The sequence below is a fragment of the Lepus europaeus genome, unplaced genomic scaffold (assembly GCF_033115175.1).
Source record: "Lepus europaeus isolate LE1 unplaced genomic scaffold, mLepTim1.pri SCAFFOLD_119, whole genome shotgun sequence".
NCBI classification, from domain to species: domain Eukaryota; kingdom Metazoa; phylum Chordata; class Mammalia; order Lagomorpha; family Leporidae; genus Lepus; species Lepus europaeus.
The window spans coordinates 231,334-237,986 of NW_026909031.1; positions in this window are offsets into that span (position 1 = coordinate 231,334).

Consider the following 6,653-nt stretch of genomic DNA (forward strand, 5'->3'; position numbering starts at 1 on the left):
GAGTCATCTGATGAATTTATGTTGAACTTTGAAGAAATCATCAACTGTTCCAAAGTGACTGCACCACTTTATACTCCCACCAACAATGTATGAGACTTCCTGTTTCTCCACTCCCTCGGCAACACTTGTTATTGTCTTTTTTTTTCCTATAGTCATTGTAGTAGCTATAAAGTGGTATCTCATCTTAGTTTAGTTTGTATTCTTTTTAGTGATGAATGATGTTGCACATCTTTGCATCTGCTAATTGGGCATTCCTACATATTTTTGGTGAAATGTCTAGCTAAATACATGCTCCTTTTTGTTACTGAGTTTGAATAGTTTTTTATATCTCCTAGATATATGTTCTTTATCAGAAAAGTGATTGGCGAATACTTTCTCCCAGTTTGTGGCTTGTTGTGATTTTCTTAGTGGTGCCTTTAAAGCCCTAACTTGTTTACTTTTGATGAAATCCAATCAATCTACCAAGTATCTCTCTTGTGAATCATGATTTTAACATTGTAGTTAGAACTTGTATCAGACAGTGCTGAACAACAAGAGAAGTAGAACTCGTAGGAGATTACATTTAATTCTTTTGCATATCCCATTATTTTGGGGAATATACGTTATAGGATTTGACTCCTTTTGAAATTGTTGGGACTTGTTTTCAAGCCTACCATATGGTCTATGCTGGTGAATGTTCCATATGTACTTGTTTTTTTTTTTTTTTTTGGACAGGCAGAGTTAAACAGTGAGAGAGAGAGAAAGGTCTTCCTTTTTCTGTTGGTTCACCCCCCCAAGTGGCTGCTAAGGCCGGTGCATTGCAGTCGGTGTGCTGTGCGGATCCGAAGCCAGCAGCCAGGTGCTTCCTCCTGGTCTCCCATGCGGGTGCAGGGCCCAAGAACCTGGGCCATCCTCCACATTAGTTGGGAGCTTAATCAGAAGTGGAGTAGCCAGGACTGTCACTATTGCTCATATGGGATGTCTATGCCATAGGTGGTGGCTTAACCTTCCATGCCACAACACAGGCCCCATGTTCTATCTATTATTTGGAGTGAAAATCTGAATTCCCCAACTATGATTGTTATCTATTTTTTAATGTTTAGTTATGTTTTTGAAAGAGAGAGGTAGAGAAAGAAATCTTACATCTCCTGGTTCACTCCCCAGATGGCTACAACAGCCAGGGCTGGACTAGGCTGAAGCCAAGAGCCAGGAGCTTCAGCTGAATCTTCCATGTGGGTGGCAGGGTCCAAACACTTGGACCATCTTCTGTTACTTTTCCCAGGCCATTATGAGGGAACTGGGTTGGAAGTAGAGCAGCTGGGACATGAATGGGCACCCATATGGGAATCTGAGATCAGACGGCAGCCTGATCCACTGTGTCATATTCATTGTGCCACAAGACCGGTCCCTGCTTTTCCCTTTATTTTTGTCAAAATACTTTGTGTATTTTGGAGCTTTGTTATGAGTTGTGTATATGGTTTTTTAAATTTAAAATTTTTAAGATGACTAAACTATAAGTTGCATATATACAGATTTAGGCTAGATGCTCACCCTTAAAATGTATTTCAGCTAGTGTTTCAGATTTTTTAGCCCATTTTATGTTGCTATGACAAAGTAACTAGGCTGAGTAACTTAAAGAAATTTATTTGGCTCATGGTTCTTGCTCCTGGAGAGGCCAAACAGCACAGTGCTATAGTCTGATAAAGGCCCCTCTGGCCATGCCACAGCATGGCACATACAAGGAAAGGGAAAGAGCTGCATACAGAGGGGCCAACTGGGTGAAGTCACGTTGCTTTATAGCAACTTGCTCTGTCAGAAACTGATCCAGTCACAGGAGACTTGACACACACCTGCAAGGCAGCACTAATCCACTCAGAAGGATGGAGGCCCCCATGACCTAATTATCTTCCACATCTCCACCCCAAAATCTTATAAAGATTCTAGCACCTCAATGCTGCCACAACAGGAACTAAGGCTTCCAGAACATTAGGAACAAATCATATCAAAAGCACAGTACCAAGTTTTTAATTTAAAATAGTTCTAGAAAAAAAGGTAGCAACATACTATCCTTTTTAAAAGATTTATTTATTTATTTGATGGGTAGAGACAGAGACATCAATCTTCCACCCACTGGTTTACTCCCCAAATGGCTATAATGGCCAGGGTTGGACAAGGCTAGTGCCAGGAGCCAGGAACTTCATTCAGGTCTCCCATAGGTGCAGGGACCCCAGTGCCTGAGCCATATTTTGGGGCCCTGGGTCAGAAGCAGAGCAGCCAGGACTCAAACCAGCACTTGGATATGGGATACTATTATACTATATTATACTATTATTGGAGATGTCAGCTTAGCTAGCTCCACCACAGCACCAGCTCCAAATATTTTGTTTTAATAAAGCAAAAGAGTAATTCCAAGAATTTATAAGCAATGAGTATAACATAAAAATACAGCTTTATTCTGCCATCCAATAATATATAATCATCCACAATTTCCTCAACTCTAAAAACATAATGCCTACTGGGACCAGCATTGTGGTGCAATGGGTTAAGCTGCCAGGGGTTAAGCCACCAATTACCATGCTGGAATCGTGTTTGGAACACCAGTTAGAGTCTACAAAACCTCCTCATGAGTGTTCTGCCACTAATTCAAGTGAAATAGAATAAAAGGAAAATTAATTTTTTTGGATAGGCAGAGTTACACAGTGAGAAAAAGAGAGAGAGAGAGAAAGGTCTTCCTTTCATTGGTTCACCCCCCAAATGACCACTACGGCGCCAATCCAAAGCCAGGAGCCAGGTGCTTCCTCCTGGTCTCCCATGCGGGTGTAGGTTGGGCCATCCTCCACTGCCTTCCTGGGCCACAGCAGAGAGCTGGACTGGAAGCAACCAGGACAGAACTGGTGCCCCAACCGGGTCTAGAACCCAGAGTGCCAGTGCTGCAGGCAGAGAATTAGCCCAGTTACATTTATAAATTTTTGTTCCATGATCCAAATTCCCTACTCAGCAGTAACACAGTATCATTTATTCTCCCTATACCTGTCTCAATTTTATATCCTAGTTTGTATACTAATCCTTGAAATAATATCTTGAAATTTTAAAACTGATTTTTCCCATTCTGTTATTTTTTAATCTAGTGAAACTGAAGCTTTTAATTTTTTTTGACAAATATGGTTAGACAGTGAGAGAGATAGATAAAGGTCTTCCTTCCATTGCTTCACTCCCCAAATGCCGCCACAGTCGGCGCCATGCCAATCCAAAGCCAGGAGCCAGGTGCTTCCTCCTGGTCTCCCGTGTGGGTGCAGGTGCCCAAGCACTTGGGCCATCCTCCACTGCCTTCCTGAGCCACAGCAGAGAGCTGGACTGAAGAGGAGCAGCCACAACTAGAACCTGGCACCCATATGGGATGCTGACACCACAGGTGGAGGATTAACCAAGTGAGCCATGGTGCCGGCCCCTAAATGTTTTATTAGTATAAAGAGAACAGGTTTCTTGCATTATAGAGGTACAGTTCCAAGAAGACAACCACACTTCCCTAACTCCCCTGTTCCATCCATCCAACCCCCTCCCTCACTCCTCTCTCTTCATCAGTTTTTGCAAAGACCTGATTTTAATCCACTTTATATTCATGGGCTTAATTTAACACTAATCATAATATTCAACAAGGAAAAAGTAGGAAGACCACAGTTCCACAGTATAAACTAGGGCTAAGAATGACAATCATATTCTAAAATGTCTATTTAATTTCTTTATCTTTTTTGTATTCTGTGTTAATTGTCACATATCAAAGAAAACATATAATATTTGTTTTTTTGAGACTGACTTATTTCACTAAGTATAATGGTTTACAGTTGCATCCATTTTGTTGCAAAAGACAAGATTTCATCCTTTTTTATTGCTTAGTATTATTCCATTGTGTATATATACCATAATTTATTTGTCTAGTCATCATTTGATGGACATCTGGGTTGATTCCATATGTTAGTTAGCTATTGTGAATGAGCTGCTATAAATATGGGGGTACAAATAACACTTTCATATTCTGATTTTGTTTTGTTTGGGTAAATACCTAAGAGTGGGATCTATTTTCAGATTTCTAAGGAATCTCCATACTTTCTTTAACAATGGTTGTACTAGTTTGCCTTCCCACCAACAGTGGATTAGGGTACATTTTCCTCCACAACCTCACCAGCATTTGTTGTTTGCTGATTTTTGTATGAAAGCCATTCTAACTGGAGTGAGGTGAAACCATATGGTGTTTTTTTTTTTTCTTAAAGACTTATTTATTTATTTATTTGAAAGTCAGAGTTACACAGAGAGAGGAGGTGGGGGGGGGTCTCCCATTCAATGGTTCACTCCCCAGTTGGCTGCAACTGCCGGAGCTGTACCAATCCAAAGCCAGGAGCCAGGAGCCTCTTCCAGGTCTCCCACATTAGTGCAGGGGCTCAAGGACTTGGGCCATCTTTTACTGCTTTCCCAGGCCATAGCAGCAAGCCAAATCAGAAGTGGAGCAGCTAGGACTAAAACCGGCACCCATATAGGATGCCAGCACTTCAGTCGAGTTAACCCACTGCACCACAGTGCTGGCCCTCTATATTGTGGTTTTGATTTGCATTTTCCTGATAGCTAGTGATCCTGAGTATTTTTTCATATGTCTGTTAGCCACTTAAATACCTGTTTTGGAAAATACCTATCCAAGTCATTTGCCCATTGTTTAATTGGGTTGTTTGTTTTGTTTTGTTGAGTTTCTTGAGCTCTTTATAGATTATGGATAATAGCCCTTTATCACTTGCATAGTTTGCAAATATTTTCTCCTACTCTGTGGTTGCCTCTTCACTTTGCTGATTGTTTTTGTGTTTTTTTGTTTGTTTGTTTTTTTTTTGTTTTTGTTTTTCTTGTTTTTTTTTTGTTTTTTTGGTTTTTTTTTGCAGTTTAGAAGCTTCTCACCTTGATATAATCCCATTTACCAACTTTGGTTTTGGTTGCCTGTGCTTCTGGGATCTTGTCCAAGGACTGTTTTCCTGTGGCGATGTATTATAGGGTTTCCCCAGCATCCTCTAATAATTTGATAGTACCGGTTGTAGATTTAGTCCTTTGATCCATTTTAAGTGGATTTTTCGGTAAGACATAATGTAGGGGTCTTACTTCATACTTCTGCATATGGAAATCCAGTTTTCCCGGCATCATTTGTTGAAGAGACTGTCCTTGTTCCAGGGATTGATTTTATCTCCTTTGTCAAAGTTAGTTCTAGATGGGTGGATTGACTTCTAAAGTTGCTATTCTGTTCTATTTGTCTACCCATTTTTGTTTTTTGCCAATACCAGGCTGTTTGGATTACAACTTCCCTGTAGTATATCTTGAAATCTGGAATTGTGATGGCTCCAGCTTTATTTTTGTTGTAAAAGATTGCTTTTGCTATTCAGGGTCTCCTCTTTTGCCATATGAATTTCAGCAACTTTTTTTTTCTAAATCTGAGAAGAATGTCCTTGGTATTTTGATTTGGATCACATTAAATCTGTACATTGCTTTCAGTAGTATGGACAATTTGATGATATTCATTCTTCCAATCCATGAACATGGAGGACTTTTCTATTTTTTGTGTCTTCTTCTTTCTTTAATGTTTTGTAATTGTTATCATAGAGATCTTTGACTAATTGCTCTGGCTAAACTTCCAGGACTATATTGAATAGTAATGATGAGAGTGGGCATCTTTGTTTGGTTCCAGGTCTTAGTGGGAATTCTTCCAACTTTTCCCCATTCAGTAATTTGCTGGCCATGGGTTTGTCATAAATTGCCTTGATTGTGTTCAGGAATGTTCCTACCAAACCCAATTTGCTTAAGGTTTTCATCTTGAAACAATGTTGCATTTTATCAAATTCTTTCTCTAAATCTATTGAGATGATCACATGGTTGTGTTATTCAGTTTGTTAATGTGATATATCGCATTTATTGATTTGTGAATGCTGAACTTTCCCTGCATATAAGGGATAAATCCCACTTGATTCGAGTGAATCATTTCTCTGATGTGTTGTTGGATTTAATTGGCTAGAATTTTGCTGAGGATTTTTGCATCTATGTTCATCAGGGAAATTGGTCTACAGGTCCTTTTCTTTGTTGTTTTGTTTTCTGCTTTAGGAATTAATGTTATGCTGGCTTCATAAAGGAATTTGGAAAGTTATATCATTTTCTGTATTTTTCAAAGATTTGTTCACTTATTTGAGAGTCAAAGCTACAGAAAGAGGAGAGATCTTCCATCCACCAGTTCATTCCCAAAATTGCTGTAAGTGTTGTGCTGTATAGGGCTAAAGTCAAGAGCCAGGCACTTCTCAGGTCTCCCAGATGGGTGGCAAGGGCCCAGCTCCTTGGGCCATCTTCCACTGCTTTCCCAGTGCATTAGCAAGGAACTAGATCAGAAGTGGAGCAACCAGGACTTGATCTGGTGTTCATATGTATGCTAGCATTGCAAAAGGCAGCTTAACCCTTTTTGTCACAAGGCTGGCCTCTATTTTCTGTATTTTTTACATTAAAAAATAAGAACCACTCATCAAAAAAAAAACCACCCTGTACTTTAACTGCTCCAGTCTCCTAAATCCTTTGTGACCTCCAGAATTACAGAAGCTTCTCAAATAACTCCTGGTTTCTCTTAGAAAGCAGCCAGCTCTGGGGGATCTGTGTTGTGGCAC